Source organism: Hyperolius riggenbachi, chromosome 11 (assembly GCF_040937935.1).
Source record: "Hyperolius riggenbachi isolate aHypRig1 chromosome 11, aHypRig1.pri, whole genome shotgun sequence".
Lineage (NCBI taxonomy): Eukaryota > Metazoa > Chordata > Amphibia > Anura > Hyperoliidae > Hyperolius > Hyperolius riggenbachi.
Genome location: NC_090656.1, coordinates 132129853 through 132142835, shown reverse-complemented (window position 1 = coordinate 132142835; position 12983 = coordinate 132129853).

The following is a 12983-nucleotide window of genomic DNA, read 5'->3' as shown; positions in this document are numbered from 1 at the left end:
AGAAAGGTGGTTTGTATAAACTGTGAACCAGTTTCTCTAATAAATAGCAGTAATAACTGTTTTTTCATTCAAAGCTGTGACCTAGGTACTTTTAATATTGCCCTTTTAAAGGACCTAAGCTTGTCAAACAAATGTCTCTCATCTTTGTGGGCAGTCGAGTGAGGACTATGCAAGGGTTGCAGGGGAAGCCTGCAAAAAAGGTAATGGGGGGGGGGGGGGGGGGGACAAATGAAAAGGGGGCCAATGTGAAATACTTGGCCATAGCCAGCATCTGATGTACTGCGTATCTTTCATATATCTTCAGGAAAGAGTATACAAGGAGGGGAGCTGCTGATCTTCTGTTCTGTTTTTTCCTCTTCCTTTTAGCCTTGAGGATTAAAATGTCAGTGCCTGAAACCATGGTCCAAGTAAATGTATGTTGCACAATTTTACATCTTTAGGGGTTTCTTGGCAGTGCTCGTAAATGGGGAAAGGAACTATGACCATTAATGTACTGGGATGACAAATGGCTTGCTTACACTAGCAAAATCATAAGTTCGTTAATTTGTCCTAGTGCCTCCAGAATCACTATGCAAACTACAGTATGCTTAATGAGTTTAGTGACGGAAAATAATGGCTTGTATTGCCTTCTAAATCTTTGTTTATGGCGGCTGTGGGCAACTTGGCTATTAAACATTTTTCTTTGACTCCTCATGACTTATGTTTAAAGTGCACAGCAGGGAGAATGTGAAGAAAATTTGCAAGGTTTGGCCATCCTAACTTTCCAAGCTGTCTGGCATGTAGTGCATCTTTGATTGGCTTTGCTCTATAATTGGGAAGGGGCATGGGGAATTCTACAATCTGTCCAGCTTTATTTTTCAGAACTCCTGGAACAAAGTGTCTACTTTTTGGGAGGCGATTATTTTTTTATTTTTTTTTCAGAAACTAGCAAAAGATGCCTGCGAAAGTACTTTTTGTCCAGGTGTGGCATGTACATTACTACAAACTAGCTTTAAAAGATTGCTTGTCGTATTGGCTGTTTCTCCCCCCCCCCCCCTCCCCCAAATCTCTTGATCTATAGAAATGAGGGCACTTGAAACTTCAGATAAATGATGGCCTGTGGGAGGAAATGTTTCTAGTTTTTGTCTACAGACCTCTGGGGAAACATGAATGGAGGAGCAGCTAAATATGTGAGGTTTCCTTATTGGGAGGACACTGAAAACCCATATTAATGAATTGCCCCCTGATTCACAAGTCCTAAAAGTTTGGCACAGGATCATGTATACGTTGAGATAAAAGCTTCTAGAATGGACTCATGACTAATCTGACTTGTACTCTTCTGCACTTTCCTATGTCTGGCCTCTCAGAAGGCCAAATAGGTTCGCACATAAGGGTTAAAGAGGGGGGATGGTTATGGGAATGTTTAGCTTTTGTTTTTCAGGAATCTTCTCTAGGAGTTTTTCCACTTAGCCTGTGCTTGCTTCCAACTGTGGTCTTTTGTCTTTAGATTTTTTCAGATCTACCGTTTTGGAGTGTGAAAGTTGGATGCTTTAAGAATGTCACTGGAGTTACGAAAAACTGTATTGGGAGGGATGAACTAAAGTTGCCAATGTGAAATACTTGGCCATGTCCTGCATTGTGATGTGCCGCATATTTGTAATCTGAAATGCAGCTACATGTATTGGGGAAAATTAGTTCTCTACTAAAATGTGCAAACTATTCCTTAAATGTACATCTCTGTACCTTTTTTTTTTAAATCCTTTTGCCTTATTGTAAAATGGATTAAAGCGGAGATACAACTGTAGCCGAAGGCTTTAGGTGTGAAAGTTCAATATCCAAAGAATGGCTTAAATCTTTAAGATCGCATTTCCAGAGTTTGGTAAGTATTTGGCTGTACTGATGGAAGTAAATCTTGTGTATCTAGAGAAGTATTATTCTGCCTGACAACTTTGGCTTGCAAATCTGTTTGGTAGTTGCCCTTTACAAGTATTTCGCAAATTGGAACCTGTAGCCTTTCAACTGTTTAACTTGTTTGCTAATAAATGTTAATGCAAGTAGTAATATTTTGTTTTGGGGTGTGGGAGCTGGTGTTCTAGTCTTCATTCAGTGCTAATAAATGTGGAAATGAGCTGTGACTGTTCATCTACTGGGATGACAAATGGTTTGCTTACACTAGCAAAATCATTGGTTTAATTTGTTAATCTAGTGCCTCCAGAATGGTCATGTAAACTACAGCATGCTTAATGAGTTACTAGTGATGGAAAATAATGGCTTGTATCACCTTCTAAATCTTCTGTTTATGGGCGTTGTGGGCAGCTTTGCTCGACTCCTCGTGGCTTGCCTTTTAACCACTTGAGGACCACAGTCTTTTCGCCCCTTAAGGACCAGGGCCTTTTTCTCCGTTCAGACCACTACAGCTTTCACGGTTTATTGCTCGGTCATACAACCTACCACCTAAATGAATTTTACTTCCTTTTCTTGTCACTAATACAGCTTTCTTTTGGTGCTATTTTATTGCTGCTGTGAGTTTTAGTTTTTATTATATTTATCAAAGACATGAATTTTGTCAAAAAAATGACTAACTTTCTGTGCTGGCATTTTTCAAATAAAGTAAAAATTTCCTATACATTTGAGCGCGAAAGTTATTCTGCTACATGTCTTTGATAAAAAAAAAACCATTCAGTGTATATTTATTGGATTGGGTAAAAGTTATAGCGCTTACAAACTATGGTGCCAAAAGTGAATTTTCCCATTTTGAAGCATCTCTGACTTTTCTGACCACCTGTCATGTTTCATGAGGTGCTAAAATTCCAGGATAGTATAAATACCCCCCAAATGACCCCATTTTGGAAAGACATCCCAAAGTATTCACTGAGAGGCATAGTGAGTTCATAGAAGATATTATTTTTTGTCTCAAGTTAGCGGACAATGACACTTTGTGACAAAAAAAAAGTTTCCATTTCTTCTAACTTGCAACAGAAAAAAATGAAATCTGCCACGGACTTACTATGCTCCTCTCTGAATACCTTGAAGTGTCTACTTTCCAAAATGGGGTCATTTGTGGGGTGTGTTCACTGTCCTGGCATTTTTGGGGGTGCCTAATTGTAAGCACCCCTGTAAAGCCTAAAGGTGCTCATTGGACTTTTGGCCCCTTAGCGCAGTTAGGCTGCAAAAAAGTGCCACACATGTGGTATTGCCGTACTCAGGAGAAGTAGTATAATGTGTTTTGTGGTGTATTTTTACACATACCCATGCTGGGTGGGAGAAATATCTCTGTAAATGAATTGCTTCTTTTTTTACACACAATTGTCCATTTACAGAGAGATTTCTCCCACTCAGCATGGGTATGTGTAAAAATACACCCCAAAACACATTATACTACTTCTCCTGAGTACGGCGATACCACGTGTGACACTTTTTGCAGCCTAGGTGCGCTAAGGGGCCCAACGTCCTATTCACAGGTCATTTTGAGGCATTTGTTTTCTAGACTACTCCTCACGGTTTAGGGCCCCTAAAATGCAAGGGCAGTATAGGAACCCCACAAGTGGCCCCATTTTAGAAAGAAGACACCCCAAGGTATTCCGGTAGGTGTATGGTGAGTTCATAGAATGAATTTTTTTTTTGTCACAAGTTAGTGAAAAATTACACTTTGTGAAAAAAACAATAATCAATTTCCGCTAACTTTTGACAAAAAATAAAATCTTCTATGAACTCGTCATACACCTAACAGAATACCTTTGGGTGTCTTTTTTTCTAAAATGGGGTCACTTGTAGGGTTCCTATACTGCCCTGGCATTTTTACAGGCCCAAAACCGTGAGTAGTCTGGAAACCAAATGTCTCAAAATGACTGTTCAGGGGTATAAGCATCTGCAAATTTTGATGACCGGTGGTCTATGAGGGGGCGAATTTTGTGGAACCGGTCATAAGCAAGGTGGCCTCTTGGATGACAGGTTGTATTGGGCCTGATCTGATGGATAGGAGTGCTATTGGGGTGACAGGAGGTGATTAATGGGTGTCTCAGGGGGTGGTTAGAGGGGAAAATAGATGCAATCAATAGACTGGGGAGGTGATCGGAAGGGGGTCTGAGGGTTTGGCCGAGTGATCAGGAGCCCACACGGGGCAAATTAGGGCCTGATCTGATGGGTAGGTGTGCTAGGGGGTGACAGGAGGTGATTGATGGGTGTCTCAAGAGTGATTAGAGGGGGGAAATGGATGCAAGCAGTGCACTGGCGAGGTGATCAGGGCTGGGGTCTGAGGGCATTCTGAGGGTGTGGGCGGGTGATTGGGTGCCCTAGGGGCAGATAGGGGTCTAATCTGATGGGTAGCAGTGACAGGTGGTGACGGGGTGATGGGTGATTGATGGGTAATTAGTGGGTGTTTAGAGGAGAGAACAGATGTAAACCATGCACTTGGTAGGTATTCTGACGGCGGGTCTGCAGGCGATCTGATGGTGTGGGTGGGTGATCAGATTGCCCACAAGGGGCAGGTTAGGGGCTGATTGATGGGTGGCAGTGACAGGGGGTGATTGACAGGTGATTGAAAGGTGATCAGTGGGTTATTACAGGGAAGAACAGATGTAAATAATGCACTGGCGAATTGATAAGGGGGGGTCTGAGGTCAATCTGAGCGTGTGGGTGATTGGGTGCCCGCAAGGGGCAGATTAGGGTCTAATCTGATGGGTGACAGGTGGTGATAGGGGGTGATTGATGGGTAATTAGTGGGTGTTTAGAGGAGAGAATAGATGTAAACCATGCACTTGGGAGGTGATCTGACGTCGGATCTGCGGGCGATCTTATGGTGTCGGTGGGTGATCAGATTGCCCGCAAGGGGCAGGTTAGGGGCTGATTGATGGGTGATTGACAGGTGATCAGTGGGTTATTACAGGGGGGATAGAGGCATACAGTACACTTGGGGGGGTCTGGGGAGAATCTGAGGGGTGGGGGGTGATCAGGAGGGAGCAGGGGGCAGTTTAGGGTTAAAAAAAAAATAGCGTTGACAGTTAGTGACCGGGAGTGATTGATGGGTGATTAGGGGGGTGATTGAGTGTAAACAGTGGTCTGGGGGGTGGGCAGGGGGGGTCTGAGGGGTGCTGTGGGCGATCGGGGGGGGGGGGGGGGAGATCAGTGTGCTTGGGTGCAGACTAGGGTGGCTGCAGCCTGCCCTGGTGATCCCTCGGACACTGGGACCACCAGGGCAGGAGGCAGCCTGTATAATAGGCTTTGTATACATTACAAAGTCTATTATACCTATTACGATCCGGGTGCTAGTAACCCGCCGGCGCTTCCGAACGGCCGGCGGGTTACAGCGCGAGGAGGGCGCAGGCTGTCGCCGGCGGCTGATCGCGTCACGCCCGCCGCCGCCACTGCCGATGGGCATATTGCGGTCTGCAAGTGGTTGAAGTACAAAGTGCACAACTGAGAATGAAGAAGCTGTCAAGGGTTGGCCATCCTAACTTTCCAAGCTGTCTTGCATGTAGCGCCTTGAAAGGAATTCTTGATTGGCTTTGCTCTTTAACTGGGAAAGTGCATGGGGGATCCTACAACCTGTCCAGTTTGATTTTTTTTTCAGAACTCCTGGATCAAAGCGTTTGGAGTCTGTAGCAGGTAATGTTCACAAAGCCTACTTGTTAGCTGTGACGTTTGTTTCCTAGATAAGTGTGAAGGGTTAGTCGAGTGTCAGTCTCCTTCTTGGGAGTGGTGGTGGATGGGACCCATGGCCCAATCCAGGGCCGAGGCATAGGCTGGAGAGGCTCCAGCCTCAGGGCACAGTGTAGGCAGGGGCGCAGAATTTATTCAGCTGTCATTCCTAATTGTGTTTTTGAAGAAGAAAGAAATAAGAAAGGGGGATACATGGCAGTGACTGCAAGCCATATAACTAGATATTAAGGTGTTGGGGAGGTTGTGGGCCCTGTGGCGCCTCTTAGTCTAATAGCAATCAGTGTGTGATGGCTGGGGTGGCAGGGATGGAGGGGCGCACTTAGGTGTCTCAGCCTTGGGTGCTGGAGGAACTTGTCCCGGCTCTGGCCCAATCAAGTGATTTTTGTTGCACAGTTTAAATCCTAGGGGTTCCTTTGTAGTGTACATAAAAGTGGAAAGCAACCACAGTATTGAGTTACTAGTAATGGGATATAATAGACTGTATTGCCTTCTAAACCTTTGGTTTGTGAGAAACTTTGCTATTAAACTTCCTTTCAGAAATCTTATGGCTTTCCTTTAAAGGTACACAACAAGAATGAAGAAATGTGCAAGGCTTTGCCGTCCTAACTTTCCAAGCTGTCTGGCATCTAGCGCATTGAGGTGAATTCTTGATAAGCTTTGATCTATAATTGGGAAAGGGCATGGGGAATAATACAACCTGTCCAGCTTTATTTTTTTCAGAACTCCTGGTAGAAAAGAGTTTGGTAGCAGGTAATGTGCACAAAGCCTACTTGTTAGAATGGAGTAGTTTGGAAGCCGTGGATGCAGAAGAGCTTGTAAACTGTGGCTTTTGTTTGCTAGATGGCGAGTGTGAAGAGTTATTACAGTGCTTTTGGGAGTGGCATTTTTTTTCTATTACAGAAACCCTAACAAGACACTTCTTCTCGTCCAGGTGTGGGTGATGGAGGAGTGTCTAAAGATGTCTGGTATCTTAATGTTCCTTTCATAAGGGACACTTAAACCCATCTTAATGAATTGTCCCCTGATTCATAAGTCCTAAAAGTTAAGAATATATAAAAGGATATATCTCTTCTGTAAGTTGAGGAAAGTATTTTCTGCTTTAGTAATTTTTATTAAAGTGAGCACGAAGTAATGATAAACTGATAGACAATTGTATTTTCCTCTACCTTTTTTTATTTAAATAAATACCCCATGGTTTTATTTTACAAAGTAGATTGAATTTTTTATTGTCTCTGGAAAATGTAATAGCCTGCCATTGAGCAGAGTGAAAATGTAAGAACTATTGACGTTTTTTGATCTCTCCTATGCCCCCAGAAGTTGTATTCCGCCAGGCAAACCTTTATGGCTGTAATTTGCTTATCAGTAAGGTTAACTATATTTCCACAAGGTACAAGATAAAAGCTGTCACTTGCATGCCTGAAAATTAACTTTCAGGCAGCAAAAGGAAAACAGCCTGGTTATGTTTTGCACTGTACATACACATGTTTATATCCTGTCAGATGTCTTCTTGGGTACAGTTAAAAGTTGGTAGTTCATTGCTGTTAAGTCGTCTTTAGCAGCCTTTGCATAACTTTTGTACTAAAATTGCCTTTTTAAAGGACCTAAGCTTGTCAAGCAACCAATGTCTCTTGTCTTTATGGGCAATCAGGTGGGGACTTTGGGAAGGGTTGGGGGGGGGGGGGGGGAGAGGGGGACTTCTGGTCTCTAGATTTTTTTCAGATCTACCATTTTGAAGTGAGTAAGTTGGATGCTTTAAAACTGTCACCGGCGTTCAGAAACAAGGTATTGGGATGGATGGATGGATGGATGAATGTGCCCAATGTGAAATACTTGGCCATAGCCAGTATCTCAAGTACCGTATATATTCAGGAAAGCATAATCTGAAGTGCAGCTACATATATTGACAAAATATTAAATATCTACTAAAATGTGTCAAATACAATCATGCTAAGATTTTGAAGTGTGCATATGTATTCTCTGATTATAAAAATCTTTTGCCTACTATGAAATGGATTAAAGCTATGAAGATAAATCCTAAACCTAAAGGCTTTAGGTGTGTAAAGTCAATATTCAAGAAGTGCTCAGGTTAAAAGAAAATGCCTTAAATTTCAGAGGTTGGCAAGGACTTTGTGGTGCTATTAAAAAATGATGGAAAGTAAGTCTGTTGTGTACCTGGATGTTTGATTCTTTGTTTTTGTTTTTGTTTTTTTTCTCTTCTAGGCTACTTGAGGATTAATAGCAGTAGCGGAAACCATGGCCCATGTTTGTTGCACAGATTACATCCTAGGGGTGCCTTGGCCGTGCTAGTACATGTGGAAAGGAACTGACCATTAATCTGCTGGGATGGGGAATGGTTTGCTTACACTAGCAAAATTGTTGGTTGTTTCATTTGTCCTTCTAGTGCTTCCAGAATTGCCATGCAAACTACAGAATGCTTAATGAGTTACTAGTGCAGAAAAGGCTTGTATTGCCTTCTAAACCTTTTATTTATGGGGGTTGTGGGCAACTTTGCTATTAAACTTTCTCTCAGACGACTCCTGGCTCATCTTTAAGCTACAAAGTGCACAACAGGGAGAAGGTTGCAAGGTTGGCCATACTAATTTTCCAAGCTGTCTGGCATGTAGCACATTGAGGTGAATTCTTGATCTTGATTTGGCTTTGCTCTGTAATTGGGAAAGGGCATGGGGAATCCTACAACCTGTCCAGCTTTATTTTTCAGACCTCCTGGAGCAAAGTGTTTGGAGTCTGTAGCAGGTAATGTGCATAAATCCTACTTGTTAGAATTGAGTAGTGTGTAAGCCGTGGATGCAGAAGTGCTTGTAAACTATAACTTTTGTTTTCAGGATTGTGAGTGTGAAGGGTTTGTCTAGTGTCTCCTTTTTGGGAGGGGCATATTTTATATTTATTTTTTTTTCAGAATCCATAACAAGATAGCTGCTAAAGCACTGCTTGTCCAGGTATGGCAAGTAAATTACTACAAACTAGCTTTAAACTGCTGCATGATGTGTAGTGTGGTGTTTTGTTTTTTTCCCTTCTCTCACAATCTCTTGATGTATAGAAATGAGGGCATTTGGAACTTCAGGTAAGTCTTGTGATGGCCTGCGGGAGGACAGATTTCTGGTTTTGTCTACAGATGTGCAAATGGATTTCAAGTCGCCTGGGGAAATAGGAGATGGAGGAGCAGCTAAGGAGGTCAGGTTTCTTATAGTGGGCCACTGAAGACCCATCTTAATGAATTGCCCCCGATTCATAACCCCCAAAAGTTCTGCTCAGGAACATTCATACATTTTCCCTAAAGTAAAGCCTATTTCTGGGTTATCCCAGGAAAAGAAATGACTGAAGTAAAAAAACTTCTAGAATGGGCTCATGTGGACTCTATAGCTTGTACTCTTCTACACTTTGTTTATCCTCTTAGAAGAAGGTTTTGGTTTTCAGGAATCCTTTCCAGCAGTTTTCCCATTTACCATAGTCTTTAGCAGCCCTTGCATAACTATGGACCAGTTTCTTTAATATCTAATAGTGACAAGGAATGATGACTTGCTGTTAATCTACTGGGATGACGAATGGCTTGCTTAGGCTAGGAAACGAATTTGTCCTTTTAGTTCCTCCCAGAATCGCTATGCAAACTACAGTGTGCTTAAAGGGACACTTAAGTCAAACAAAAAAAATGAGTTTTACTCACCTGGGGCTTCCAATAGCCCGCTGCAGCTGTCCGGTGCCCTCGCCATCTCCCTCCGATCCTCCTGGCCCCGCCGGCAGCCACTTCCTGTTTCGGTGACAGGAGCTGACAGGCTGGGGACGCGAGTGATTCTTCACGTTCCTGGCCACAATAGCGCCATCTGTGCTGCTATAGCATATATCATATACCATATAGCAGCATAGAGGGTGTTAATGTGTCTGGGAACGCGAAGAATTACTCGCGTCCCCAGCCTGTCAGCTCCTGTCACCGAAACAGGAAGTGGCTGCCGGCGAGGCCAGGAGGATCGGAGGGAGACGGCGAGGGCACCGGACAGCTGCTATTGGAAGCCCTGGGTGAGTAAAACTCATTTTTTTGTTTGACTTAAGTGTCCCTTTAATGAGTTACTAGTGATGGAATGTAATGGTTTGTATTGCCTTATAAATCTTTTGTTTATGGGGCTTGTGGGCAACTTTGCTATTAAACTTTCTTTCAGACTCCTTGGCTTATCTGTAAAGTGCACAGCAGGGACAATGAAGAGGCTTGCAAGGTTTGGCCATCTAAGGCCCCATACACACATCAGACCATAGTCTTTTGAAAATGAAAGATCACAGACCAATCTTACCACCCTTCATGTAGTATGAGAGCCATACTCTACACAGTCTTTTCTATGGAGCTGAACTCCACATCAGAAAAAAATCTTTGCAAGATGCTGCACACACAGATGCTGTACAGACACAAAAGATCAGTATCTGCAAAAGATCTGTTCCTGACAAAAATCCATTCCTGCAAATTGCAATGATAGTCTATGAGATCTGCAGATCATCATACACACATGATTTAACTGACATTCATCTGCAGATCAGATCCACCAGAATGGATTTTCAGATCTGCGGATGATTGCTTGATCTGCAGATGAATGTCAGTTAAATCATGTGTGTATGATGATCTGCAGATCTCATAGACTATCATTGCAATTTGCAGGAATGGATTTTTGACAGGAACTGATCTTTTGCAGATACAGATCTTTTGTGTCTGTACAGCATCTGTGTGTGCAGCATCTTGCAAATATTTTTTCCTGATGTGGAGTTCAGCTCCATAGAAAAGACTGTGTAGAGTATGGCTCTTATACTACAGGAAGGGTGGTAAGGTTGGTCTGTGATCTTTCATTTTCCAAAGACTATGGTCTGATGTCTGTATGTGGCCTTACTTTCCAAGCTGTCTGGCATGTAGTCAATTGCGGTGAATTTTTGATTTGCTTTATAATTGGGGGAAGGGCATGGGGAATCCTACAACCTGTCAAGCTTTATTTTTCAGATCTCCTGGAACAAAGTGTTTGGAGTCTGTAGCAGGTATTGTGCACAAAGGCTACTTGTTAAAATAATTGTAAGCAGAGGATGCAGAAAAGCTTGTAAGCTGTGTCCTTTTAGTGCCTCCCAGAATCACCATGCAAACTACAGTATGCCTAATGAGTTACTAGTGATAGAATAAAATGGCTTGTATTGCCTTCTAAATCTTTTGTTGATGGGGATTGTGGGTATTAAACTCTTTCAGACTACTCGTGTCTTATCTTTAAAGTACAAAGTGCACAGCATAGAGAATGAAGATGATTTCAAGGTTTGGCTGTACGAACTTTCCAAGCTGGCATGTAGTGTTTTGCGTGAATTGACTTGACTATATTTGGGGAAAAGGCACAGGGAAATCCTACAACCTGTCCAGCTTTATTTTTTCAGATCGACTGCAACAAAGTGTTTGGAGTCTGTAGCAGGTAATGTGCGCGAATGTAGAGTGCAGTGGTTTGTAAATAATTGGTGCAGAAGAGCCTGTAAGCTGTGACTTTTGTTTTCAGAAACTTAAGTAGACACCTTGACATGTGCTTGTTCATCCAGGTGTGGCAAGTGAAATACAGCAATAACCGCTACATGTTTAGTGTGTGGGTTTTTGTTTTGTCCCACTATCTCTCAATGTATAGAAATAAGGGCACTTGGAACTTCACATAAGTAGTCTTCTGATGGCTTGTGGGAGGAAATGTTTCTAGTTTCGTCTGCAAATGGATTTCAAGACCTCAAGCGAAATGGGTCATGGAGAATCATCTAAAGATGTCTTGTTTCTTCACATTTCTTTAGTAGGGATACACTTAAACGCATCTTAATGAATCGTCCCCTGATTTTCCTATCAGTTTAACGTGGGAATATGTACACATTTTCCCCAAATAAAGGTACACGAGCCTGTTTTTATAGAATTGCCCCATTTCACTATGCACCAGTACATAATATGTCAAATTGGAAAGTACTCGATTTCCTTTTTTTAAAACCAATCATGCAAAATGAATGTGTAGTACTTGGCGTGATCACTTAAGACTTAGACACTTTGCATAAATGGGGAGGTGGGGAGAGAATGCCTAATTACCCAGTTATTATTGTATTAAATATGTTAACGTTACAGCCCAAGTGGGCTACTTAGCATTTTTGTTGGGGGGGGGGCACTAATATTCAGTTTGTCTTCTGCTCTTTCCAGGCACTAAAGACTTGCAATGGACTGAGACAGTAAGCATGTTTTCAATTGCTTATTTCTCCTTGTTGGGCTTTAACATCAGTACGTATATTGGGATGGCAAGCACTGTATAATGTATTTGTGGTGGGGAGTTAAACATTGTTCTATTGGGAGTTGCAGAAGAATCCCTTTGGTATGGAAACAAAGGTTTAGCAGTAGGTATAACAAAATTTCAGTTTCTTGATGTGAGAGCACTAACTCATTATTGCAGAACAATTTCGTACCCCACATTCTGGATTTAACACTTGAGCCATTTCAAACCTGACTTTCTCGTATTCTCGAAGTATATGCAACACCATACACTAAAAGATTTTGTGATTTTTTTTTTTTTATTATTTTTTTTTCTCCAATGATTACATTTTCTCACATATTGATATAGCGGGTAATGTGAATAAAGCCTACTTGTTACAATTGAGGGAATCTATGCTCTACAAGCTATAGTGTGGAGTGGTTTATAAGCAATGGTTATAGAAGAGGAGTTTATAAATGGTAAATTTTATTAGAGGGTGAACCTTTTTTGTGCAGTTTTTTTGTCTTCTTTTGGGTTTTCTTTTGTTCTTTTTCAGACCTTGTGCAACACGCTGCTACTCAAAAGTGGCAAGTAAACTTCTATATTACACAAAACAATCTTTGAACTGTTGCATGTTTAGCTTGTTACCTAGAATTTCTTGATGTACAGAATTTAGTGCACTTGGGACTTGACACAAGTAGTCTTGGGATGGCCCGTTGGAGGAAATGGATGCCTCTTGTTACTTCTGTGGACACACAAATGGTTTTCAAACCCTCTGAAGAAAACTTGTGATGGGAGATATAAAGCAGTCGGGTTCCTTCTAATTTAATTTGTTCTTTTGTCAAAGCTGCTATTATAAATTGTATACATAGCTATATGCCACCCATAGCGATCGGATGTGACCTAAAAGGCAACAGCTAGAGGACCCAACGCTATATAGAAGCATTGAAATGTTGTTGCCTAGCAATGCATCTATCCAGCACTCTGGTCCCCAAACTGTGTGCCCTAGTGATCGCATGCAATAGCTGCATATGCTGGTGATAATGGTACACTACATGCCCAACTAGTTATGAAATATGGCATATATGGTATCTGTTTAACCGGGAC